We start from the raw sequence: 26,614 nt of genomic DNA, 5'->3' as shown, positions 1-26,614 counted from the left end.
TTAGAAACTGAATGCTCTGAAAATTGTCTAATCAGAATGCTAATTTGTCTGCTAAACTACAGCATTGATAAAGAAATAAAATTTTTAAAATATGTTATCTGCTGAAGTTTACTCTTTATTGGCTAACAGAAAGTAATCCACCACAGAACCGGCTTTAATTCAAATTACATTTGAATGTATCTTAAAGACACGAGTGAAAAGAGAAAAAAATTATTTTGAAGGGAAACATTGCATATTTAGTTCAATTGTTTTTCTTTTTAAATATTACTGCTCTTCTCAAAGTGTTTTTGGTTTGTATATTATTTTAGAAAACACAACTTTAATCAAATTTATCTTCTCAGAGCTTAAAATCTTCTCTGAGTAAATGCAGTGTAATTTGAGTCATATAGGTGGAAGCACACAATCACAGCTGATTAGTGATGAAAAGTTAAAAGAAAGAAGGGTTATTTAAAAAGCATTTTTTTCTGTACCATGCAGTGTGAGTGTTCCTGTTTGGAATATCAGCATGACAAGAAACTGTGACAAAACCCTTTGATTTACTGTCCTAATTTTATATTAAGAATTCTTGCTTTTGAATGACTAGGTGTCACAATTGCATATACAGTTACATAGGCTTTTTGAATTACTTTTCCCAGATGCATTCCTATTACATGCTGAAATCAGCCTCTATCATCTAAGTTTGGAGGGGGTAAGAGGGCAAAAGTCTGACACTTGCTATCCCTAATAATTTAGGGGAAACGTCTAACTTAGGAGCATTTAGTCTGTATTTGATCTAATGAGATTCTTGTTACCTTCTTGTTTTAAAATATATCACACAAGGTAAACTTAATACTGAGTGCAGCTTGCTATGAGGATCAGTAAATACAAATTCTTTTGAAATGTGTATTAGACTTGAAACTAAAATCTTAAGTGCAAATAGATTTGATAGTCATGCATGGGAAGAATCCAGAGGCTCTTTTTATTAAACATGCTAATAATAAGACTTACGTTCCTTAAATCACACTCAATACAATTAGTATGGATTAGATTTGTAGCAAATTCCTAACTGCTAGCCTTTTTTAATGATCTGCATTATAACAGAAATTGCTCTTATGATTCAAAGAATGAAAATTAGTTATTTGAAGCCTTAAGTTTTTCCATAAAATATAAATAACATGATACATTGAAGTACTTCAAAAGCAGAATACAGAAGTCCAACAAAGATATGTGAAATTATACCATGGCAGTGCTATACATTACAATACTTTGCTTCCATGAAAATACCCTATTTTTTTAATTACCACTGCAATAAGAATGCTTTGCAGTTGATTAGGCAAAAAAAATGTTTTACTTTGTAGCCTATGCAGAGAGATGAACTTTTTATACACATGCTCACATTCAGCTTTAGTTTACTGTGAGCTAACACTAATTAATACATCAGAAAATTAGAAAAAAAACCATGAAAACAACAGACAAAATGTTGCAGCTTAAAATCAAGGGGCTTGGATTGGAACAATTTGGCACCATTCAAGTGTGTTTATTTTTTAAGGTTTTTTTTTCACTGAACATTTTCAGACTACGTACAACAGTTTTTATTTTTTTTCTTTAACGACTTGATCTGTATTTAGGTGTGCAAGTGACTTTATGTACAAAACATAATTGTGAAAGTCTTCGCAAGTTTATATTTTAAAAGACAACTGTTCTCACACAAACCAATATTATCATTTTATTCTGTATGTTCATTTTAAGGATTTCTTTTTATTTTCAAATTTCTGTTAACACTAAACCTGCAACTTTCTGCTTCTTGCTGTGTATTTCATCACTAAGACTATGGTGTTCCTGTGACTGAGAAACCTAGAGAGAAATGCCCATTTTCTCTTACTTGCTGTACTTCGCTTGCCACAATTATTTTGCAACTTCCACAGTGAATTTCTAAGCTATCCATAACACTGAGATATTTGCCCAGGGGATGACACAAACCAGGGCAAGATACAGCCTCTGAGGAAAGAGAACATACATGCATACATCCCATCAAGTATATTATTCATGCATCCAATCAGAGACACAGTAAACCTGTGAATAAACAAGAATATGGAGACCTAGGGAGAAAAAAAAAAAAAAAGAAAATGGAAGGACCACCAGAAGGGGCAGTCCCAGAGCTCCCCGGGGAAGGCAGGGCTCTGGGATGGTTAATCACAAGTTCCTTTATATCATCTGTTGCAGATAAGGGGTGCTTTGTAACTGAAGAAGGTAACTAACACAAATTTTTCCTTAGCTCCACAAATACTTTGCCCTACTTATGCCTTTTGAGGTGTTTGCCATAGGTAGATAAAAATTACCAGATCAAGCGGGATCAGTGGTTGCTCCCTCCAACACTGGCCATCACAGCCAGTACGGAGAAGCCCCCAACACTGTCCCACAGAGAAGCCTCTTCCCAGCTCCCCACTGATGGTCTGGCACATGGCCCGAGGGACAAGGTCTGCATCTCCTCTTGTGTTCTGGATGTTCTAGTTACCCACACACCTTTCAAAGCTTCCTCTGACTTCTGTAACAGCCCCAGGATCTTCCGGTGGCACTGAGTTAATGGGTTAATAAGATAGCTTTTTAAGAGATGTCACTTTTACTCAAATTTTGGCCAAGCCCAACAGGTAAAGCACTCCTGCCTCCTCAACAGCACCGGGGCAAATCCAGTGTTCCCTCCATCCGCCGCCCCACACACCTGCGAGCATTTCCCTTGTGACAGTGGGAATTCCCTCCTTTCAAATGGTGCCTCTTTTCAGGTTTTCAGTAATTTCTTTTTAATACAAATATTTAATACCTGCCACAGCCAGGATGTAAAACTTAGATTGTTAGACTAATCTGTGCTCTTACTTGGTGAGTTTCTTTGTGCTGGTTCATGGCATGTTTTTTATTCTCAAGTTACCTTGCTAGCTGTAAATGAGATTCTCCAGAACAGGGGTTTCTCCAGAAGGAGGGATAGAAACAGCAAAAAGTACTGTGGGCTGATATAGCTAAGGAGTCTGCCCGTGACTTCCACGGTGCAAAAGGCTCAGTGTAACGCTGTACCACTCATGGATGGAGGAACTATATTTGCTCTGCAGCCTGATTAGAAATATTGGCAGAAACTACTGAGCATTACCCGAGATGTGACTAGCAGGGAAACGCCTTCAGACAAGCACAGCACACTACTGGTGAGGGGTTTTTTTTGCAAGGCAAGGACCTGGTTGTTTAGTAAATCAAGCTGCAACAGCTCTGTTGGGGAAAGTTACTCTGCTTTTGAAACTGGAAGTATCTGTATGCCACAGAGAGTAACAGTTTTTGTGCTATTGCCTCAAATGTTTTGCTGTGTTCTTTGGACGTGAGAAAACATTTAATCTTGGAAAGACTTAACCTTTCTGGGTGCAACAAGTGTAAAAGGGAAGTTTTTGTACAGGGAAAATGAAGGGTTTTCATCTTGTGGGGAATTAGAAAAAACTGCCCTGAAAAACAGAAAAACAAACTTGACATCTCAGTTTTTCAGGTATTCCCATCAACTGGATGAAAATCAGTGAATTGTTCCATGCTGTTCTGTAACAGCAATAATTTTATATCTTGGGCTTCTCTAACTCTGGCATACAGTGGGAGTTAAACTGTTTGAACAACCAAAGCACTACCACTTTTTCTTTAAAACACATCTTTTAATACTTAAAAGCTAGAAAGGTCTATAGCAGATAGTTGCAAAAAGTATGAGGGGGAAATAGAGCTATAATGATGCAGTGAGCAAAGTCCGGTGGCCAGAGATACTGGGATATTTTATTGACTGATATCTGGGGAGCATTATTTCTGTATGTGTTTTCTGTTTGTATTTTGTGTGGCTAATATGGTTCCTTTTTCTCATTCTAAATTTTCTCTTTTGAATGAGACATTCGGCGGCTGTGTTTTAACATTCAACAGCATTTTGCATGTTGGAATAGTCAGAAGAGTATTCCTAAAAGGCAAGCATCAAACCCATACCTCATGCCTTAAATAAGAGACCCACTTTTCTGCTCACAAATTTTGACATCACCTATGTGCACTGCTAACTTAACTTTTCCGTGAAAACACATTTTTATGCCATATGCAGGTGTCATACATTCAGCAAAACTAGCAGGACCGTCACAGATTACATAATTCGCATCACTTATGGGTAATGCTTCTAGGACCCCCGGGGAATCTTTGTTCTTGGCTGGGCTCTTGCCCCACTTCATTCTCAGCTGCTTTGCTAACTGAACTATCCTGTATATCAGTTATCCCAGCTGGGTAAGCACAAGTCCTGCCCCTTCACATACTCCGTGGCCCATCCCTCAGTTTCTAAAAGCCTGTTGGGTCAATTTGTCCAACTATAGTTCATCACTCGGTTTATCCATAAAATTCAGGAAAGTCTGAGATGACACTGGGTGATCAGCCCACAGCACAAGGAATCGGGCACATCTGGGCCCAGCCCAGGCCAGACAGAGAGGCTGTCAGGGTGAGCAGGGAAGGCAGTCACAAAAGACTCCTTATTTTCACTTGCACTTACATCCCAATCTTAACAGGTTGAAGCAGTAATAGGCAGGTCATAGCTGAGCAACATACTTCTCTGCAAACATTTGCCTTAAGGGAAGCAGACTGATTTTTCTTGCATCCTCTGAAATGGGATCTGTTGCCACACAAAGCTGTACTTGAGTTCTTGAGAAAGAGGTTTGGTTTAAAACAGGATTATTCACAGGCAAATGCAACTTTAGAAAAAAACTGTTTTATTACAGGATGTAAGAAAAAGAGATGCAAGATACACTGACCTATTAGTCCTACCCAGGCTGAAAATCCCAGCAGATGAAGGCCAACTCCTGAAGCCAGCCAGAGTAAAATAACTTGCTTTGACTGTTCTTGATTAACTCCCTTTGAGGGCACAAAACATCATTTTCCTAATCAGCTAAAAGGCATTTTAAAAATGGACTAAGCTAATGGAGGAACAAGACTGTCTTGTTAAAAAAAAAATAATTGTGTCCGCAGAAGGAGCTAATCTTATGTGGGAAATTTGAAGTGCATTCCTTTATATGCATTAATTTTCCAATATAGTTCAGCAGAAGGAAGAGGTAAAAATTGTCCTCGAACTTTGTGTGACAGCTCCTCTTTCCCAGAACATCAACAGGCTGCAGCAGGCTATATTCCTTGCTGCTGCCGCCAGTGCTGCCCCAAGTATAGCCAGCTGACACCAGGGAAAGCCCCTGAGGTACCAGCCTGTGGGACACAGAGCAGTCACATCACAGCTGCACCCTAGCACTTTCTGCAAAAATGCAAGCTCAGAAGCAGAGGTTTACCTGTGACCTTTGAGGATTATGATGAGCTTAGCGACTGTAAACCACTTCCCAGCGGTATGCCCTCAGTGATGCTCTGGATGGGCTAAAAGGCAGCAGTGGGTGAGTGGAAGCATCTCTCCTTTCATTCCATAAATTCATATGCAACCCTCAGTCTGTGGCTTAGGATGTGATAATTGCTTAACTGAAAGATTACTGCTGGGAGCAAGGTAAGGACTGTCATTTCCCTAATGCTACTGATTTTTTTTAAAGTTTATTAGTATGTGTAGTATCATCTCTTTGGGTTATTTTTCCTTTGTTATTAAATTCCACATAAGCTAACAACTGAATTGTAAATGAATTTATGCTGCAAATTTGGCTTTGACTGTATTAGGCCATTTTCTACTCGGTGACAAAGAGAGCACTGATGTTTTACTCGGTGAGCGAGTGAACTTTATAATAGGTGTGCTAAACAAAGTTACTGCTCTATTTTAAGCAAACTGATGTCCTTATTGCTCTGTGTCAAAGTCTGCTGTGTGCTTAACTACGATATGCCTAAGGTAACAAGGAGTTGGAGTTCTGCTGTGTTAGGTACTATACATTATATCTTTTACAGTATAAATATAAGTGAAGTTTGGGTTTAAGAATTCAAATATTGGGAAACAAGTGAATAGAAGGTCTTTTTCCCACTGACATGCAGATTAGTCCAAACATATTGTAAAACAGTGTGATGGTAGAGCCAAGCGGAAGAGCAGGAAAATTGTCCCTTTGGAAAATGGTGAATCTTAATAAGGGACATAAGCTAAGGCGCTCCAGTTTTCGTACAGCTTTACTTTTTCTTAGGGAAATCATAACCATTCAGCCGTCTTCAGCGAAACACGCGGGATTTTGTGAGGAGTTTTTTTACATTCAGCAACCAGGACACAAAGCCGCGAGGTGCCCACTCCCGCAGAGGTGAGCCCAGCACACCCTGGCCTCCAGCCTTCGGCCTCTGCTGGGGGGGAAGGGGCTGCCCCCCCGCTGCCAGCACAGTGCCCAGCCAGCGGCCGGCTGGGGCTGCAGCACTGCTGCGCCCATGACCAGCACCGCTTGCTGGGGTGCCTGGGCTCTCTCCCACCGGTGGGAGCGGGCAGCTGCAAAGCATCCTGAGAACCAAAGCCAGTGCTTAATCCCCAGTCAGCGGTCTCCCAGGGGTGCCTGATGGAGAGGAGACCCCCGTGGATTGTGGGGACAAGCTGGGGCATCCCTGGTGCCTGGGCTGCCACCGCCGCTGGGACACGCTGGGGACAGGACTAACAGCCCCCGCGGGACTGGGGGTTCGTTCAGTGCACCCGTCGGCCTGAAACATTTCCCGGGTGGATGTCTCACCAGTGGGCTGGGGCACACACAGGCAGGTTCCTGGTGAGACTGCATCCCTGGACGAATCTGCAAGTGACAGACTAAGGCATATGCACTTGTGCAACATTTTTTATTTGGTGTAGGTTAGTATGGTAAAAGTCTCATGTCCTTGTGCGTAGGGTCACATCAGCCACTTCCAAAACGCAGCCACAGCTCAGACAGCTTTTAGCAGCTCTTTACTAACTGCAGCCTTATGGCAGACACCTCCACTCTCTTCAGCTAAATCGGGTATTACAGACACTGTACCTCTTAAATATCTCTCAGAAGGCAAAGCTTTTAAAAATAAACAATAACTGCTAAAAAATGTAATTAAATTTAATAAAATCTATTTCAAAATTTTGTTTCAGATTTGTTTCAAATCTGGGTGAAAGTTCAGTACTAGGCGCAATCTAACCTGATTGATCAGGGCATTTTTCTTTCAAAAATATCCTTCAGTATAAAGTTCAAAATGACTGTATTATCATAAATAATATGGTGTTTATTAAGGTGTGAATTATGATATTAATAAATTTTCATATATCATTATTAAATAAGTTGCCAGCACATTCTGGATGAAATTTCCTAAAAAACCCCAATGAAACCCAAGGTGAGAACACAGACACTGAGCTGGAAAGGTTAGGAAGTGGATTTAATCTCTCTTTTCCCTGGCAGTTCTACCTAAGCAGGGTGATAAACAGGAAAAAGACCCTTTAAAGACTCCCGTGACCTCTCTGTGCCTTACACACTGGAAAAGACAGCTGACCTGTGCTGGAAAGTGCTGTAGTTTTGCAGAAGGATGAGAATTCTTTGATACAACCTTAAAATCATACCTCAATGTTAATTTCTAAAGAATAAAGTCAAGAAGAATCAGTATAAATTCAGAGACAGTTCAGTGTGACTGAAGCTAAGAGATACTGTGATGTGTGATTTAAAGAGCTCATAAAAGCAGACAGCTGGCTTTAGAATCTATGGAAAGCAATAAAGCAGTTAAAAATTCTCCCAGTTGTAAGGCCTATAGATTTCCTTATCTTAAATTCTTTGGCTAAACCCCTGGAGCAAATTGCGGGGCTCGTGATGGGAGTTTTGCCTTTCAGCCTGGGGGCTCCAGGGGCAGTTTCCCGGCCCCTCTCTCTGACCCCCCTTGGTGCACAGTGTCTCCACTATAGGGGAGCTTGTCTTGGCGGCAGTGTCTAGACATTCCCAGCTACTATCCTTCCTGACAGTCTCATGCCAGTGGTAATTTAAAAATTGTTTGGGATAGGCTGTGCCTCATAGACACAGGGAGCCAATAATAACTCCCAGTTCAGTGACCCTGGTCGGAGCATCAAAAAGACGGTACAGGCAACCTCAGTTCAGCATTGGGTCAGGAATCATGACCTCCTCTGACCTTTCTTGTAGATTTAAAATTGTTTTGAGAAAGAGAAGAATAAAAAAGATACAACTCCAGGCCGTTCTAAAAAGCACTCCAGCTTCCTGTACTGTGCACATGCGTCTAAGTAACATGTTTAAACAGATGCAGCTCTGGCAGACCTGAAAAATTAGGATTTAGATACTTTGTACATTTTTTTTAAATGGAGTGCACATTGCTTGTATTTATTTTGAAAACTCTGAAGTGAAAAGACAGTGTATGAAAACATCATTTTCACTATATTTAATAGGAAAGCCAAAAAAGAAGGGCAGGTAAGATTATTTTTAAAAAATGGAGAATGAGCTAAGCAAAAAAAAAAAAAAAAATCACCTTATATGGATTTTTCAGATGTATTACAGAAAACACTGTCCGGTGGATCAGCTGTGTATACCAGATGAAAAAAATTAACACTGAGATTACTAGACAAATTGCCTTGTAAGAGTAAAATGCATACAATTGTAGGCTGGTTGGTTTTCAAAGGTTTCCTTTGTGTACACAGTATTTGCAGTCACAACCAATAAAACAAAATATACTAGCACTTTATTTGTGGTTTTGGTTTTGGAATTGCATAATGGTGACTAATATTTTCTCAAAACCTACTTTATAGTGTTTACTTAGCAGAATTTTCATGCACTGTACCTGGAAAGTATGAAATGTACTTTGTGTGCTTCCAAAGAGTTGTGAAGTCTCAGGAAGAGGTTTACCAGTTTATGGAAAGAGAGCAGAGAGTGTTTCTCCTCTCTGGGTTTTTATGCATGCTGGTACAGATCAGAAACACGTTAGCCGGGAGAGCGAAGGGAAGAGTAAAGTAACAGGAGCTCTCAAAGAAACGTAAAAGTATAGAGCGGGCAGATGAACTGCAAGCTCCAGAAGAACTACCTACAGAGGCAAACTCAGTTTACCACCACCAAGGACATCAAGCCTGTTGTTGTTTACAAAAGAAAAACATACAAATTTCTGTTACAGAAATGAGACTGTCAGCAAAGCTCAGCGCTAACATGTCATGTAGGGCCCTGGGCTCTGTGCCATTCCCAGACACAGCAGCATGTTCCCAGCATTCCCACTATGGAGGCGGCATGATCAATTAGCTTCTGATCATGTCCAAACCATCAGCACTCTTCTCACTGGCTGTGCACAGCTCCATCCTAGAAAGGCACAGGTAGCCTCTGTGAGCTGTTCATCTTGAACTAAACACTCCTTGGAAATATGTCAGGAGTTCTTGCTATGTCAAAGTTATTGCTTAAGACTCTCCTCAAACACGGGCTGCTGTCTCTATACTTTGAGACAGCTGATTATATTCCATTTATATTCTAAAGTTGTCTCCTAAAGCTTTAGAGATACACACTGATTCCATTTTTTGTATTGAAATGTTACAGCCCGATCTAATTGTGGGAGCACAGGAGACAGGGGCCCTACAGTCACATCTGCAATTTCCTAATCCAGTCCTGGCAAGACTAAACTTTTGCAGCATAAACCATTCTTAGAGGGCTATTCCTCACTGAATTCCTTTATTTAACTAGAGACAAGTTTTTCAGCATTCTCACTGTGAGGAACTATCGGCCTAGAGTTTAAGCAAATTTTGTAAAACCCATCTCTTAGGTAAAATTCCTGAAGACTTCCTATTCCCATAGACCAGGACAAGAAAGGGGTTACAAGGTCTGATGTCATCTCTGAGTGAGCTGAGACACGGTATTTGTTTGCGAGAAGCCATTCATATTGCAAATCCTTTCTAATTTTTTTCTTCTCCAGCCTCCTCTGGCAGCAGCAATCACTGTAGAAAAGCAACTCCAAGAAGCAGGCAATTCTGGTAACCTACCTTTCTTAGTACACAATCTGCCACGGGCCTGGATCTGCTCAGCTCTTAATGATGCAGAACTCACCCAGCATAGACCTTTGGTATCCCTTTGTAATCAGTAGCGGCAATTTAAAACAATAGCTGTATGGTTTTTTCCACCCTGTTTGAAGTATCACAGCACTAGCCTGCTCTTTGATGCCAGAGTATGTGCTCACTAGGGTGTGCAATGTCAGTAAACTGATCCAAACATCACAACTCTCAAAGACTGAATACAACTAAAAGCTCTGGTTCCCATGGATTCCTTGAAGCTGCAAATTAATTATTAAAGATTACCTGAAATAACTGTTCTCTGTGCACCCAATTATAAAGTCATATTGCCTGTCTGAGACAAGTACCACAGGAACAGAGCTCCCCAGCACTTTTATTATGAGGGTGCTTTCCTTCCCTTGCGACCTGTAGATATTGCCATTCTTAAATGGGAGTTAGGGGAGAAAATAACGGAATTCTACAGGCTAAAGTGATCACTGAATCATAAGGAACTCGTACAGGGCCTGTGTCAGGCTGCAGTCCAAGTGATGGCCAGCGCTTCCTCAGAAAAGGAACGAGAATCTGAAAACCATCAGTAAAAGGAGGAAAAACAGTCTTGAGTCATACATCTCCATATATGAGGACGTAGCACTGTGTGCTAAACAGAGGTTGCAGGGGGCTGGGAAGCAATTATGACTAGCGTCTGCAAACACAAGAAATGTGCTTCAGTGTAATAGAGCCAAGCAGGCACTGGTGCGCTGGGCCTCTGGCTGAGAGGCACATTCTGGCACAGGATTCATAAGCCTCACTCGTCCCCAAAGGTCTGTCCCAGGTCTCTCTGGGTTCACATCTCCCTCATTATGCTGAAAGTTTCCCCCCATGGCCGCATCAGTAGATGACTGAGATGATTTCTGAAAACAGAAGACAGTCTTTTGAGCAAACCAACAATAATAACAACAATAGGAGTAATAATAGGAGTTATGATGGCTCTGGTAACTACTGTGTTACTGGTGCTAATAATTAGTTGCTGTAATTTTAATATAGTAGTAGTAGTGTAAATAATTAAATCTGCACGAGAACATCCACCAGGAAACCCAGGCAACCAAAAGAAAATCACTTCTAAAACTTAACATCAAATTGATTAGTTTTTAAGGCCTGAATTTCTGCTTCCCATGGGGGTTGATATGAGAGAGAGAGGTTAGACCCAACTAGATGCTATTGTGTTTCTATGGCAACGTGGTGTTTCAAGTAGCCTCTGCCATTACCTATGATTGGTAAAATCACTAGACAGTGTATAAAGTGGCCAAGAGAAGCAGCAGCCAATAAATGCAGAAAATCCTTAAATCAAAGAGACACAGAAATAAGAGATGGAAACAACCTGTTAGATCATCTTGCTCATTCCCTGAGGCCCTGTGCAGTATTATTAACAGTCTCAAGAACCTTGAAAAATCCTAAAAATTCCATCCAAGACACTTGTAAAAACTTACTGAAGGGGAGAGCAATTTCTCAGGAAGTTATAAAAAATCTTCCTAATCCACTTTCAGTAAGTGTGCGCGCACTGTACTGAGTATGCTTAGGCGTCATGTTTTCTAGCATCTGAGAAGTGGGATGCATGGGAGAGGCTTCAGGGTACTACTTACCCTAACACAAGTATTTTTGCCTCCTTCAGTGTCACCTATATTCCAGAAAATTCTCCCCCCCCCTGCCCCAGAACAGCTTTCTACCCCAAAAGCAGAAGAACTGTTTTGAAGATCCTGCAAAAGCCTTTGCTAGTACCTCTCCATTTAAGCTGGTAGGTTCCATGTGTCACACTGATGAGCTGCAGAATAAATTTCAAATAGAAAGAAGACATTTTAGGCAAGTAGTTGTGTTACAGTTATAACTCTACATCTGCTTTTTAGTGACAGTGCAGAGCAGGATTAGACTACCTTGAACCTTGTGAGTCACGTGCTTGTCCTTTGTTTAGCCAGGATGCAGCAGCACCTTCTGGAAGCAAATGAAGGCCATGTCTGATAGCTTCTGACTGCCCCAGAAGTGCCACTGGAGAGTACAGATACTATGTTAATATGTAAAAGGAAGCGTGAAGTGCAAGGTATCAGTTTGAATCTTTAATTTTCAGGGCCACCTTACCCAAATGCACGGGTGGGAAAAACCCCTGGGGTCTTGGCCTCCATTGAGCACAGGTGAGCACACAGACAGAGATAAACATGCAATTTTGTTGTCATGAAGCCCACAGTAACACAGGTTTGTCTCTGTCCATATGTCACTCACATACTATATCCCAGGCCATCAGAATATAGCATACAAGATAGAGCTGGTTTCAGAGCCCAAACAATATCTCACCCACAATATGAAATAAAAGCCTAGAAAAAGGCTTACCAGCATCTCAGAGAATTCAATAATAGTAATTAATAGGTTGTTTCCATGCAAGACTGTATGTGCGTCACAGGAGATCCCCATAGCTGGACTAGTTTTACAGGGAGCCAAATGGGCCTGATGAAACACAAATAGCCCACTTCACCGAGGGGATGCTTTCTCTGTTCAAAGGCGGGTCTCTCCTCTCCATCCCAACCTACCTTCCTACTGAGGACAGTTTTTGACATGCTTCCTCGGGGCCATAGTTTACACTTGATGAATGACACCCCAAGGAAACATTAAAAGCTTGAGTGATTTTGGAAATTTTTGGTAAACCTGAGAGCTTGCTTTGATGTGTCATAATGCTCCAAATCTCTCTTACAATCTTATGAAAAATTTCTATGTGAGACAGGCAAAATGTTCACAATCAACTGCATCTAACAAAGAAACACAAGTCATTTTAATTGCAGAAATTATCCGCTTTGACTTTCTGGGGCAAACATGAGAATCTGATGAGGTGTTTACATTGCCTACCATTTCTATGTACTTCAGCTTCTGTCTGCCATGTATTTGAAAAAACCCCAACATATCCTTTGATTATCTCAAAAAATTTAAAACAAAAAAGAGGTCAGGGCACTAGTTGAAAAAAGTCAACCAATTGTTAAATAATGCAGACGAGAACCAGATCAACATAGCCAGTGATTTCAAGCAGCCAGCCAGAGAGGAAGAACTTCTTTGAACATACTGCAGAGAACTGTGATAGGGATCCTGTCTGGATGAGATCAATGCACTGATGTCATGCCAGACTTTAATTCTGTCATGTGACACATCAGCTGCAAGAAGAGAGTCAGGAGAAGATGACTAATAGGAAATAAGGGAAAAAATAATTAAAAAAAAAAAAGGAAAAACAACATCTGCATTTTTCTGCTTGGTTTTTACTCTTATTGCTTGTGCTAGTTATGACTTTGCTGTGTTACAAAAAGGCACTCACAGATTAACTAGGTTTAAGTAACATGCTGGTACTAACTTGGAGTTTTACAACAGTACGCAGTGGTGCAGCTTGCTCTGCTAATTTTAGGTTTCTATACCCAGAATCGTCTTGGTGCACAGGAAGCCATAGGGAATGCCCACATCTTCCAAGTGCCAAAGCATCCCAGTGTGCTGGACTCTGCAAAAGCACACACATTCCACTCTCAATAAAATAAAAGAAAAAAAATTCAAATGTATCATTCAGGTGGTATAAGACTGGAGAAATTTACAAATTTCTCATTATTGCAAAGCATTTGAAGGCTTAATGGTGGAAGACGGTGCCCTTCTACCAAGAGTGATTTAGACCTAGGAGGCCAAATACTGCTTTTACATAAAACTATGTCGCTGCAGAGTAATTCACTAAAGCCAATGGGGTTAATATATGTTTGCCCAGGTTAAGGGAAGATATGTCTCTTCCATAGGTATTATATGCTGTCTTCATACAGAGCTATGACTGCAAGTGTGATTTCATCATCAGCACATATAGATCCTAAAAGAGTGCTACCTTTATCTTGGCATTAGATTATTACTGTGCTACATAACACAGTTACCCAGGTAGCCACATTTTCTATGTCTATAGCTATGTATCTACAGTAATGGGTTAGATGTCACTATACGTTTGAGAACAGGCTGAATATTGGCAACATGAGGTAGGGGCAGGACTGTATCTCCTTGCTGCGCTCCTCTGCCTCCCCCAGCCTCTCCCTGACTGCAGGAGCTCAGTGATGTGCCAGGGCAGCACAAGGCTGGCTCTATTTTCCAGTGGTCTGCACCTCCTGAGTGTCAGCTAGGCTGCCTGGGTACATCTCACTCTTTCCCATCCTGACCAGGGCTGGCAAGGAAGAGGCCAGTCACCTCCACGCAGGAAGGTGCCAGGAGGATAGTTCTTCTGTAGCTGCTGATCCAAGCTATTAAATCTATCAACAATTGGGCAAGCAGGAATAATGCTCAGCAGCTGACACAGAAGTGCTGGCATCTCTGCACATGCTTTGTCTTCTTGAAACCACATATTGATCACACTTGGCCTCTGAAGAAAAGAAAATACGACATCTCATCCCATGTTTTTATTCCTGTATTTTATCCTATCTGCTGTTCTTTCCGAGTGTGGGACCCTGATTAGATTCATATTCAGGACTGACTCCTCTTCTGATACAGAAATGTGGACTTCGAGGCTAGCCCAGGCTGGGATCACATTACCAGGCCAGTTGCATTCCCAGTGGAAATGAGTCTTATTTTATTTACAGATAAAAAATAAAAAAGTAGTATCGTCTATTATCCCAAGGGCGTTGTTTACATTAATTTAGCAACTGCTTCCAAGGAGCTACAGAGTTCAAGAGCATTGCTAAACAGTGAGAGCCCATCCTGGATTGAGTTACTGACAGAATTACAGCTGACACTAAGAACTGCTTGAAATGTCTTGAGGGGAACTGCAGACAATGGGCTGTATTATTTAGCAGAATAAAGGTGAAGTTACAGGGGATACTTGAGACCAAGAAAGGCAGAGTCAGTGAGTCTACCACAAGCATCAGCTGTGGTTATACTAACCCAGATCAAGGAAAGGAGGAGTTAAACTCAAAGCAAGCCAATTTGCTGAAACTTCAGTGATTTTTATTCTTTCTTCTCCCAAGATTCAGCCACGCATTGGACTGTCAGACATTTTCTTTGCATACTGTTCTATCAATACCTTCCTTTCACATAAATAAAGAAGTTTCCAATGCAGAGAATCTCCTTCACTCTGAAGCTGAATGTCTTTCCCCAAAGGCTGAGGCTCTAGATAGTCTCAACAATCTTTACACCAGTCCTGCCAAGAGTGAGATAGTAGAGGGTACAAACTGATGGTCTCCTCTGGGAAATGGCAAAGCCTGGTATTAACACCATTCCAAAGAAAATGGTCAGTCTGCACAGCATTCCTGTACTAAACAACATTTTGAAGACACCATTTTATCCTCAGCTAACAAGGGCTGGGTACTCTGAGGTCAGACAATATTGTTGCAGATTTCACCAGGAGCAGCTCATTGCAAGCTTCTTAGCAAGCTCCCAGACCATCATTGCTCCCACAAGCCTGACATGCTCCATCATGGAGAAGTGCAGGACTGCAGGGCTGCTGACACTTGTGCTGAGAAGGGTGGGGAACCCACTCCAAAGCCATCCTTCCATCTTCTAAGTTCATGTGCCACAGGCACATTTATTCCCCTTTTGAATTTGCATGCAATAAACAGTCAAACCAGCAAGAACGTTTCTGGTGAGAGAACTCAAAACTACATGGAAGTGAACTTCCACGCTCATATGCTACAAGTCTTTGCACCGGATTTCTTAACTCAATCTCTATGAGAAGGAAAATTTAAAAGCACCACAGAAGCTGGCTGACCACTCCCTGTTAAGCAGCATAGCTTGAATTCCAAATATTTATAATAATCAGTGCAAAAGATGGAAAAGCATTTGAGTCAGTCTTTAAAAAACACAATACATTCGTGGTATTTCACAGGCAGAAAATAAGAATAAATTTGTCAAAAAAATTATTTGCTGGAAATTATTCTCTAGAGTCCTCATATTAGCTAAAGAAACCAGGCACAAAAATGCAAAAAAGAAATGAAAATGTTTAGTTCAGGTTCTGATACCAATGTTTATTTACCATGGGGATACTTTACAATTCTCCCATTCCAGTGGATGTGGTGAAATTCCTTTTCAAGACAGGTGCAATATTTTCTTGACAAGTATCAAGTGGAGTTAGTAATATGTTACCAATAGTGTTGAATGAATCTCCTGTCTGTAATTAGCTATTAAAGCATAAAAGTCTTGTGCTCTGCTAGTGGGAGAGGTTTATTGCATTGTGGGTAGGGACAGTGGTCAGATTTTTCCCATTTCACACATACATGTAGCTCTCAGCTAGATATATCTGCACTTGGCCATTTTGTGGAGCACTATATGAAATTTAGTCAGATGAGTTTCTTTTACTGCCCCCATGTCAGGGCAGTTCTCAGCCTCTTGAGAAAATCTGCAGAGAGCAGTAAAGCCCAATTGTCCAACCAAGCTCAGCAATTGTGTCAAAGCACTACCAGGGGGTTCAAAATCATTTTTCACTCAGTGTTTCTCATGAGTAGTCACTCTCTACTTTACAACTCTTCTCCTTTACTGCATATATGCACCGTTACTATTCTAGCACCGCTCAAGATTTCTGAGCAGAAGACAAGAATTGCCTAAATGACAATTCTGTTGCTTACTTCAGTTGGGGCATGAGCTACAATTAGCAAAAGCTAGCAATATGTCAGAATTAAGTACATGTCCCACAGCACCTCTCAGCAGAAAGAGAGCGCAACAGCGGGTCATGTGATCCCATTACAAATTACTTCATTCTCTACTTAACTGGCCTGATAAGGAAGCCATAAAAAGGTCTTAAAATCACAATTTTTTTCTTTTGCACAGAAGAGCATTTCCAAAAAACACAGAGATGGAGCTGAAGACTGAATTCCAGAACTGTCAGAATCAAGTAGGAAGCTGTCTGCTGTGGCTAGATTACTCTATAGAGAGGCCTGTGTTTAAAAAGCTGCCTGTTCCTACAGCTTTTTACAGTAAACCACAAAAGAATAAATTTGCACTAATAACCTTAAGGGTTCAATTTCCACCCGCTTATATCATGACGCTTATAGTTAATGCTGCTAGTTTCTTTTAACTTCCTGGCCCTAAACCTCCATCTGTAACTAAAGCAAAACCCAGGCCAAATAGAGCAGGCTAAGGATAGATGGATAAGACGGAAGGAACATCCAAATCCATGCAGTCTGCTCCAAGTCTGACTTTTCACCTCACTGGAATGTCTCTATTAACAGCAATTTCCATATTAAAGTCTTAACTGAATGATAACCTTCCCATATTCACAAATACAAACTGTAGCTGAGTATTTGCTGCTCCTCTGTACTGTGCCTTCAGCTACTTCAGCACTACCTCAGCCTCATCCATAGGATGAGCAGATACCGTGGTTTTCCACACAGATTTTGTGAATTTGCACTGTGGTGCCTGAAACTCAGGGGTTGGGCTCCAGCAGATGGGCACTGGTAAATGCAAAATCTTCTATTTTGAACCTAATTTCTATGCAATTTTTAATCTGAAACTTCACAGTCCTGGTCCCCATATTGTTCTGTACTGCGTTCTTTGTCAACGTAACCATTGCAAGTATCACAAAATACATGACAGCCTTTGTAAGTAAAAGTGGCTCTGTCCTGGGAGTCTTGCTGTCAAGTAACACCTTTACTGCCAGCCAGCAGCCACGGACAAGAGCAGCCCCTCTCAGTAATGCACTGCGCTTGTGCTTCATATGGCTGCTGGATCCTGGGGTGAGGCCCCTCCTGTTCAGCGCTACAGGAGGGAGGCATGCTTCTGGTAGCCTTTCCCAGGAAGCTCAGGTTGAACTTCTTTTCTTCTTGGAGGCCATGGAAAATGTGGACCCATTTTCTTCTGTTCCCTGCACAAAATACTGACAGGAGAGAGCACTAGGGAGAGCCTGCCCTGGCGACACCTGACTGCACCTGCTGCAGCCTCTGGCAACCGAATTGAACCTGCACAACCTGTGATCAGTATTGCACAAACACGTAAGCACAGATGCAACTGGTGTAACTCCTCTGCCAGCCTCACGTGCCAGGGTCTGTGAATGGGCAAAAAGCTGCACTTGCAAATACATAGAGTACAGTCAGAAAGGCCATCCTCACCCACAGCAGCGGGGAAGAAGCTGTGGCATTTGTCAGCAGCAAGTAAACCATTATCATCCTAACTGCTGAAAACCCAGCCTTTCATGAGTTGGGAGCAGGGCGATTGCCTTCAGAAATGCTTCCTATGTAGTTATGCTTCAGCAGCAGAAACTTTTCTCTTTGCAGATCACCACCCCTCCCTTTAATTCCTCCCTGCCTTTCCTCTTCTCTCCTGTCTTTTCCTTCCCCACCTTCCCACAGCAGGCCTCGGCTCTGACAGAACTCTGCAGGAAGGCAAGAAGGAATCCCTCCTCCCCTCCATGAGCAATGGGAGATCATTTCTCACGTATTTTATTCCATATTATTTTGACATTCTTAAGTTAAAACAAGATCGCTTGGCACTCGAGCCAGCAGAGCACCATCTCCCTTTGATCGCAGGTCACTGCACAGCTCCTGCTGTGCTGCCTCACAGTTTGTGTTCAGTAGCTGTGCTGGGAGCGTACTGAAACAACTCTGATTCCAGGCAGTGCACAGTACAGATGGTCCTCTGCGGAAGTCACACACAGCAATGAAAATCAAAGAGAAACAACAACGACGACAAAATCTCTGAGCCACACAGAGTGAAAGGCTGTTGAGACCAACTTGGTATTTCTGCAGCAAAACAAAGCAAAAGCCCCAGAATGTTTTGCCTTGCCGAAACTCCTCGCATCTAATATTGCTGCCTTGCCCAGCCCAACACTGTCCAATTATAATATTTTTACATAGAGACTGGTGAAACAGCAACTGCTGTGAACTCATATACATCATATCTGTTACAAAATTCTGGGAGTGATGCTGAAGAGTTGTCCCTCTACCTCCTGGCAATTCAAAGCAGTATTTGACATTTTCGTATGGAAATCATGTGCTGGATGTTCAGCAAGATTCAGAATTGGGCAAAACATTTGGGAGAGCTGGCAGGCATGCTGTGCTGCATGCAGCCCTGGCAGGATGGGCAGTTGCTCTTCCGCAGAAATGCGGGAAATCTTTACAACAACAACAGCCACGCTCAAGTTCGGCCCCAGCAGCCTGAGCCACCGGAGAGGCAGTGCGAGAGTTCGGCCAAAGGCTCCCTCAGCCTTCCTCCCAGGCTGCAGGGCAACGCGAGCAGCAAGGGGAAACACGGGCAAGACCTGAGCTGCCACGGCTACGGCGGCGTGGTGGGGACGTGTCTTGGAAGATGCTCAGGCCGGCGATGGTGTAAAACAGTCACAGAAGCTTGTGGCCTGACCTGACCCGCAGCGCCCTGCCCAAAGGCTCCTCAGCCACTGCCGCTGAGGAGGGACAGCCACCATCCTCCCCACGCCTCCCCTCCATGCTGGAAGGCAGCAAGTACCGGGCTGTCCACCACAGCACGGCCAGGAGCCGCCGGAGAACAGGACTCCTGCGCTGCCCCGCCAGCCCGCTCCAGTCCCACTCTGGGAGGGCCCAGGGGTTTTCGGTCAAATGAGAAGATATTTTACTCCCCCTGTTTATTTAAACACAATTATTTGACTAGGCCAACCTGGTGAGATCAATCTCTCATTTACTGGGATGACCTATCTATTCAGTACATAGGTCTTACGGAAAAGAGCAGGGCTGGCCACTGCAAATCTATGCTGCTATTGTGGTGTAGACTACCCGCTACCGTACCCACAGAAAACCTTCCAGATTTAGCGCACATGTTCTGGCATGCCATCTGATCCAAATTAGAGTAGGCCTGTGCTGGGTTCCCTTGCTCAGCACTGAATTCCAGCTGCGGTAAGCCACTAACGCTGTTACACCTAGTCTCTAATTTGAATGCATTTTACATTTCAATATATTATGTCTGAACGTTAAAAATTTCCACAAGAGGTGGATTTTTTCCTACTCCATCAAGTCAACCTGCAGCGCAGTCAGCCTATAGAAAGCCAAGATTTGATATAAATTGTCCCCTCTCCTGCCAAGGCCTATAGAAACAGAAGACACACTGGAAGGGAGGGTGGCCACAAACACAGGGCCTGTCTCTGCCACCGGGGACACAAGCTCCTTGTGGTCAGCGATGCTTCTTAGAAAAACTTTTATTATAACAAGACTTTTTGTCAAAAAGGCTGTTCTGATGAACCTTAATTTTTCTGTCAAGGTTTTTCAACTCCGAGGATGAAAACGTCCACAGAAAAACTTTCTTTTTAGAATTTTTTCAGTTTTGAACATTTTAAAAATTTCCTGTCAATGTTTTATAGAGCCTGCTTCATTTTTTTGTTATTTGCCTTTTTTGTTTTTTTTTTTTTTTTTACATATTTCATAGCACGTTAGAAGAAGTAATGTGCAACAAACTACCATCTGCAGGGCCTATAATGAACCAATTTGGCAACCAACCTGATCTTGAAAAATAAGAAAGATATTGTTTTACTTAGAAGTAAATAGCAACTGTCTTTAATGAGTTTAAAAATAATAGAAAGGTTCACCTACTTTATTGCATCATTATCACATCCTCAAAAACAACCAACCAAACGAAAACAATAGGGAGAGACAGCTAGAAGACCTGTGTGACATTTCAGAGAAGGTGGCCCAGCCACGAGGCTTTGTGGGTCTTTCTCTGACAGACACACAGGAGACCTAGGACATCCCTGTCCCATTCAGACCAGTTTTCTGTAAAAATCAGTAGTATCTCTGGAGCTGGATCTCCAAGAGCCACACACCAATGTCACCTTTCTCCAACATGCCAAGGATGGCATTAAGATTACTTAACCAGGTAAAGGCTTCCTTACCTCTTTCAAGACATATGCAGCCCACTGGATGGAGACTTTCAAGTATTCTGGTGCCCTGGGAAGTTTTGTTTGCTGTGGCAAAGTAGCTTTCTCTCTTACCACCATCCCTTCTGGACATTTACCTTTGCAACAAGCCCATGCCTTTCAGTTCAGGATTGTTGCTGTTAGACAGCCTTGGAGGAGTTTTCCCGGTCTGCTGGCCACAACAGCTCTTCCCTGCTAGAGAGCTCTTTGTGTTGATTTTGTCTCACTGCCCCCCAGCACCAGCACTCCTGAACACCTACCAGGTCATTCCTGGGACCCGGAGGCCGTAGGACGTCATTGGCAGAAACTCTTCTCACTTCCCTCACCTCCAACCCACCAGCACATGGTTGTTCATAAGTCAAAGACTCAGCAACTTGTGCCAGCCCTCTGAATTGTGAAAAAAGCTGAAAGTACTGAGGAAACACCTGGCTTGGCTGATTTACAGGTGCAAGCTGATTGCCTATGTGACTTTAGAAGCAGATTCCACACACCCAGTACGTACACTTGGTCTGACAGCCACAGGTTAGATTTTAATAACCAAATATCCATGCACTGCTCTGTGGAAAGCTCTAGACACAAAGTCTAGGTAAGATACTCAGAGCTTAACTAGTACACACACTCCCAAATTTATCTGCAGGCTGTATGGTAGGAGTGTCACCAAGAGCGTTCTCCTGTGCCGCCCTCTCCTCCCTGCCCAGGGCACACAGCTGGTAAAGGGTCTGTGGTGCAGATTAGCTTCTGTATGAATAACTCCATGAGGTGCCTACAGTACCACATGAAATTAAAATGGAAAGGCAGTCTGTAGAAGGTCAGCTTTTCGCTCAGGTCAAAGAAATATTAATGAGGAAGAAAGGTTAAAAGCAAAGTAAGGAACAGGAGAAATAAATGCCCATCTTCACAGAAGCTAAGGGCAATTGCAACTTACAAATTTCAGAACTTGTCTCAGATGATAATTAGGCTTAACAAAAGAAAACAATGAACTTCAAAGGAACACAAGTGGGATGTTAATTGCACCGTGCTTATCTAAAAGTAGTTTGTTTTCCTTTCAGCTGCCCCCTGTGCCCTCATTTAGTAGAAACCTGGTACTCCAGACAAAGAAAATATCTGTTGAGTTGAATCTCTCCCCATCCACAGCAAGGAGCTGTACTCTGACTCTGGTTAGATCTGGAACTGCACTGCTGGGAGTAATACTGACAGCAAATTCACCGAGTCTTCCTGTCCCAGCACCTTTCTTGTCTCACTTGGCATCAGGGTGGATTCACATCCTCCTGTTAGAGACGTGCAGTAACAACGCAACTGCTTCCATCTTTGGAGCATGCTATTGCCCCAGAGAAAGTTCTTGTTCACCTGCAGATGAAGTAACATGCAGCTAGTGATTTTGGAAAAGGTTCAAGAAAGAAAATCCTACACCAATGACTACAGCTTTTGTTTGGGTTTGGTTGTTTTTTGTTTTTTTTTAATGTTTGACACAGCCTAAATGTTCATCTCCAAATATGACATGCAAGAAAGGAAGCAGGTGCAAACCACACTCCCAAGTGATGTTTCCCCCATAGTCAGGGAACAAAGGGACAGTCTTACCAGGCTGCTGAGGCACAGCAGCCACTCACCATAGCATCAGCACAGCAAACTTCCTGGGGCAAAAGCTGAGTTAGGATTCCTAGAAAACTGAAATAGAAGGAACAAGTGGCACACAGAAACATCAAATTTAGGTTTTGGAAGTTCAGAGAAGCGTGTTTAAAACTTGCAGACTTAGAAGTCAGAGATAGTATCAGCTACACACAGCTGATCATGCAGCATGCATGTTTTGGAGACAACATGATGCAGATTAGAAATGTGGCTGGTGTCAAGAAGTACCAAAGGCCAGCTGCTTGCTAAGGGATGGGACCCAAGCGTGATGGCATGGCTGGCAGGTTAGAGACTTTTTTAGCCAAGGCCTGTCCTGGAGTACCTGAGCAAGGTGGGCAGAGCAGGACAAGCCCGGAGATAGCAGCCAGCATCAGCTAAGAGTCCAGATCATCGGGCAAGTCTGTGGCATTGAGGAAGTTCCAGGGTCAAGCCACAGAGTCAATCCACAGGTCATGGTCAGGTCCAGTGAAGGTAACTAGCACCAGAGACATACTTTCATCTGCATCTGCAAATTTCCTAGTGCAAGATACTTTCCGTATTAGTTACATTAATTTTGGGAACCTAAAAAAAGGGAAAAAAGAAATCACCCCCAAACTGAACAGGTTGTATTTTAAAAAATTAAACACAGGATAAATAAATAATAAAGAATAAATAAAACATGTGCTGATCACCACCCACTCAGCCCTCACCCCACTCCAGTCAGGGTAAGGGTCAGGAGAATGGCCAGCATGAACTGCACATAAAATGCTAAGACAATTGCCAGATCCTGCAAAGCTTGGAGGGACAAGTACAAGGATAAAAGTGATGGCATCTCAGATAGAACACTTCTTCCCACTCCTCTTCGCCTGTGCCTGTAGGTACCAGCTTTGCCGGAGCCAGAGGTGGCTGAAACGACTCATTTCCAGCACGAGGACTTTACTGAGCACTGTAGCACAGCATAGTGCTAAGCCTGCTGTGCGTGTGCCTGACCAGCTGGATCCAAACTCACGTTGTCTTTCCAGTCCCTAGCCTACCACGACACACACCATCTGCAGCAGCACTCTGTGCAGTCACACGAGGACAGAGTCTGTCCTCCCTGTGCAGCTCTCCCCGCAAAGCCAGTGCAAAAGCCCCTGGATCTGCTGACTGAGAAGGTGTGAGGGGAAGCACAGGGGCTGCCCCTTCAGCCAGATACCTTCTCCAACAGCCTGCTAGCTGGAGAAAGCACCGATCTCCAATGCCAGCTTCTTTGAGTCTGCAGATGATTGGATCTCTATTTCAAAAAGAAAATGACAGCTGTTTTTTTCACTCACTGCAGCTGAGTACTGCAGCTTTACGCTCAGCAGACATGCAGGAGGGAAAATAATTTTCCCTGACAGTGTAGGCCAGAAGAATGGCAGAAAATCTCTCTTACTAAGCAGCTTACTGGTTAAATGTGAGCACAGGCTCCAGGAAAGTGAGGCCAGCACGGTGGGTAATTCCCTGAGATAGGGAGTACATGACAGTGGCAGCAGCAGCAGGACCTGCTGCTGATACCAAGATGAGACTCACAATGTTGGGATGGCAGGGTTTATAACAGCAATCACAAGGACAGTGAGAGTGATGCGAGTGTAAGAAATGAGGGGATAGGACAAATACAAGGTTCTGGTTTCTGTAATTGCAGGTAAGCAAATTATAAAAATAATAGTAATTTTGAATGTTTCAAGAGGTTAAATCAAAGAGATAATATTTAAATCATAAAAATGTAGCTGATGAAATTTTACTTGAAAACTATAATGAAATCTTTGCAACCAGTAGCTTTTGTTGTATGTCTGCCAGTTATTCACATTGATCTGCTAATAACAGGATATGGAATGCTTTTCATCATCAGAGAAGCTGTAGTTATTAGTCAACCTTAGGGTTGTTGGTTCAGTTCATTATTCTCAATTATGCTAATGGGAAAGCTGATGTGCAGAAATGAGGCTGTTGATTTTGCTGGGATTGCTGGAACTGAGGAGTACCAGGCACCTCCCCAGGTCTTTGCTCTTACCAGCTGCTCTTGCTGAGCTGGTCAGAATGTCCCGGATCCATGGACAGGAAACGGAGAGTGCTTGTTTTCTCAGAAAGGTGAAAAAAGGTCCAAGCTAGGCCCAAATATCTTGAACAGTATCCCCCACCCCACCTGCTGTTCTTCTGAGCTGTACAGTGGAGTTTATCTAGGAAGCAGCTGAACCAAAAATAGCTAAGTCAGGGAACATTTGTTTTTTTAAAACCTTCCTGGTTGCAGCCAAAATTCTTTCAACTGACCCAGCTGTTCAGGTGCCTTTGTGGAACTGGGATTAAAGGAGTGATCAGGTGGTCAGCAGCTCTGAGTTTCATTCTGCTGTTGGTCATGAGCAAAGGTTCAGTATTTGCCTTGTTTATTTCATCCCATGAGCTGAGCCTCAGAATAAAGGAAACAATGCCTGCTGTCTATAGATGACGTGCAAAAAGACATCACATTAAGCTGTGTGTGTTGCTTGCAACTAGAGAGATTACATCATGAGCTTTATTTGGTCTACTGAATAATATCCATATCCTGTAACCACTGGGCAAGGGGGCAGACAATAACAAAATGAAAATCAATCAGTAAGAAATACAGGTAAAGAAGTCATTTTATTGTGTGGCATTCCTATCAGTAGGCTACAAGGCAAGGCACTTTAACAGGATTTAAAACGGGGCAGGTAAATTGGCAAAACCCCAAATAATATGGGCAAATACATAAGCTTAGGCAAAGATGCAGAAGAAAGCATGCTTTGATGTGTAAAATGACTCTCTGTGGAGTCCCTCCTGAATGCTGGTTTTCTGCAATTGGCATAAACTGCAGTGAGAAAGGTTAGGCGTAAGATATACACACTGGACAAGTGCCCTGGTAAGGGTGGGTGGCAAACCTAATAGGGCAACGCTTCTTCTGGGTCTGGCAGACAGCATCGTAGCTGAGCTCAAGTCAAGAAGCTACTGTTCTCTACCAACCATTTCAACAGCCAAATTCTCTTTTATTAAAAGTATATATATTTTTTTCATTTATTCCCACATTAGAACTTAATCTTCCCCTACAGATTCTTCCTTAGAGCTGTTCCTATTTGCATAATTAAAATGAGGATAGTAGAAGCTTTTGTGTGTTTTGGTTTGGTGTGGGTTTTAGTTTGGTTGGTTGTTTTTTTTTTTTTTTTAATAAAAGGCAGGGGCACCACCTAACGGTGAGTTAGAACCCTTGGCTTTTTCTTTCTGCAGTTGGCTAGTTGTTATACCAACATTAACGCTACAGATAGCAGAGAACAAAATCCAACTGTTTAATTGAGTTTGAACTGCCAATTACTAATCCTGAACATTGGCAAGGTTGATCAGGGTACCTTATATTATACACAAATGCACACCCCCATACCCTCAGCCCCTGCACATAACTGATCTTAAGAAAGAAAATAAAGCAAAGAGGGTTTTATGCCAACTGTATGTTAAATTAAACTTAATTACTTAGAAACTAAGTTATTCTAGTGCGGGACAAAAAAAAGCCCTGACTATAGTCCAGGATTTGTAGTGACCACCCAGCCTCTCCCTATTGTGCAATATTTCAACTGGAGACCTGCAAAGGGGACAGGCACAGGTCCTCTGATAAGTCATTAAAAATTTTAAGTTAACTTCAAATCGGGTGTTTATCTTGATAAATTATTTTTTCTCATGGGCTTCTAAGTTTAGCCCAAGGATTTTGCTTTCTGATGTCACAATAAAAACAAAGAGAAAACAAATTAAAGGAAAAATTGCTCAGTTAGTGAAATCCGTGTGTCACTTCTTACCACATAAAACTGAATCTTCTGCTTTCTAAGGCCACTAGGAAATAAAAAATACAGTCATCAGTCCTGAAGTCCCTAAAGGTGTAGAGATTGCATGGGAGTGGTGCTTTTGGGAGCTCTAGCATATTTGGGATTGTTGATTACAGTTCACACTAAGATTAAAGTAACTTCTAGATGAACATTCCTCACACTGATAAATTCAGCAGAAGAAAACCCTTAACAGCTCACCAGTTTAATTTCTGTACATGTAAAATATTCGGGGATGAGAAGGTAGCTAACATAGCTACCACACAGGGAAAGGAACAGCCAGGAGAATCCTTAGTAGGGCAGCCTTGCTCCAAGCATACTCTGGCTAGACTGTGCAAAAGGGGCACAGGAAAGGCAAATTTAGAAGGTTTATACCCTGCACTTACAATATATGGATCAGGAAAGGACCACAGGAGGCGGTGTATCTAGGACAGCAGGCAT

This window comes from Harpia harpyja, chromosome 19 (genome assembly GCF_026419915.1).
Source record: "Harpia harpyja isolate bHarHar1 chromosome 19, bHarHar1 primary haplotype, whole genome shotgun sequence".
NCBI classification, from domain to species: Eukaryota; Metazoa; Chordata; class Aves; order Accipitriformes; family Accipitridae; genus Harpia; species Harpia harpyja.
Note: the sequence above shows the minus strand (reverse complement) of the source record.